Raw genomic sequence first — 1963 nt, forward strand, 5'->3', positions numbered from 1 at the left:
ATACAAAGTAATTCCAACTGTTTTATGGCAAGGCCTACTGGGCTTACAGGGAGATCGCTCAGCCCTGGGAAGTCTAGTGAGACATCCTGATATGAGATGGAACTCTGCCAGGCATCTCATTGACAGTGTCTCAGCATCCTCAGAAGTTCTTCCTTCTTGGGAGCAGCAGGAAGGGCTTTTGCACCCCATCTGTGTTCCCCAGCTATGAAGAGAATGAGGGTGACTTTTGAAGACCACTGTGTTCCTGCTGGTGGATGAGGGCAGGGAAATCTCTCTGCAGCTGCTGAAGCCAGATTAGTGCTGTTGGGCTGTAGAGTGGCATCCGTCTGTGTGCCAGAATCCAATGTGATGCATTAATCTCCCGGGGGGACAACAGAAATTAATCCTCTCTCCAGATGGCAGCAAAGTGACAAGGGTGTGGAGATTAAAAGAGATTGTGAGGTTGTACAGCTGACAGAACCATCAATTGGGTTATGACACCCAGCACTTTGTTCTCACCCTCTCACTTTTGCAAGTCGGATGGATTTGGGGTTCTGGAGAAAAGCCCATTCCTACTAACTTTCCTTAGATTTAGCTCTAAATTTCAGGATTTCTATGTATAAGAAATATAAATTTCTATTCATCTTCAATCATCAGCTAAATTCTATTTATATATCGATCTGCTTGTGTCCAACTCTTCTCTTTTTTAATTTTACTGGTTTTCCTAATCCAGCACAGCTGTTGGGTTCCCAGGGGAGCAGACTGAGATGGAGATCAGCTTGTGGGAGGTTTACTGGGGGGTGCTGTGTGGGGAAGGATGGGGTGGGGGTTGGGCCACAATGCAGTCACAATGCTGGGCGTCAGCTGATTTCATAGTGAGCTCTGAAGCTGGGATTACTCTTCTGAGTTGTGGGTATTTCTGGGAAACATGTGGGTCTTCATAGCCCCGGCTCAACCCGTCACTGATGCCTGTTGTCCCGGGAAGGGGCATGGCTGAGACAAGATGGCTTTCCTCAGAGAAGCAGCTGGGAGCTGTCAGCCAACAACTTTCCCTGGGGAGTAAAACCTTGGGTCTTGAAGGGGAAACTGCATGGCACAGCGTTCTTGACCGACACTTAACGGATGCCTTCAGGATGACCTGCGCTTTGGAAACTTCCATGACGCCATCAGTCACCTCATTGTTACTGCATCCAAAGGCATTTTAGTCATTCTTTATCTCGTAGTAGCGTTTGGCAGTAGCTGCTCCATCTTTCTCAATAATTTGCTTCTCTTGCTAACCTTATAATTCTTCCATCTCTTTCACTGGCCTCTTTCCTAATCCGTAACTATGCTCATGTCTCCTGAGATTCCTTCTTAGAGCTCTTCTTTCAGTTCCTTCTCTCTAGGTTATGTCAGTCATGGCCTCAAGGATAGTCCTCGTAGGAGGGGATTCCAAACCCATTTGGATGCCCTTCTCTCTCTCCTAAGCAGCAGTCTGGCAGCCCCTAATTGCCTCCACTTCAAACATAGCATGCCTCAAATCAAGTGTGCCTGTCTCTCAAACCAATTCCCCTTCCCGACTTCTCATTTTCCTCCCATGTTACGGTTTTCCTAACCATTATGCTTGATATCTATATTCGTTTTGAACCCCTTCATACGGCTCATTTACCATCCTATTGTCATCATACCAGCTACCCTGTTTATTTCAGCGCCACAGCTGCTATTTGTTCAAGTCATCATATCACAGCTGGACGACTGCATCAATAAAGATAATAAAAGAGTGATTTCAGAGACATTTCTTCCATCTATGCAGTATTTATAAAGTGTCTGGCATTGATCTAAGCACTTTGTACATAACATTAAGGTATTTATTTCTCATAACAATACTACGAAATAGCTACTATTATTAGACCTATTCTACAGATGAGAAAACTGAAGAATAGAGAGGTTAGTAACATGTGTGAGGTCACACAGCTAGAAAGTGGTAGTGCCAGAATGAAGAACT

At 45.1% G+C, this 1963-nt stretch overlaps 1 long non-coding RNA gene across 1 annotated transcript; it reads left to right on the plus strand.

Moving 5' to 3' along the window:
* The first annotated feature begins 906 nt into the window (after nt 1-906).
* Nucleotides 907-1753, plus strand: LOC145522772 (uncharacterized). Its single transcript, XR_014066160.1, has 2 exons — nt 907-1175; nt 1668-1753. It is a non-coding gene; the product is annotated as an uncharacterized LOC145522772 (long non-coding RNA).
* The last annotated feature ends 210 nt before the right edge of the window (nt 1754-1963 follow it).

The sequence above is a fragment of the Giraffa tippelskirchi genome, chromosome 10 (assembly GCF_054371585.1).
Source record: "Giraffa tippelskirchi isolate mGirTip1 chromosome 10, T2T-mGirTip1v1.2.pri, whole genome shotgun sequence".
Lineage (NCBI taxonomy): Eukaryota > Metazoa > Chordata > Mammalia > Artiodactyla > Giraffidae > Giraffa > Giraffa tippelskirchi.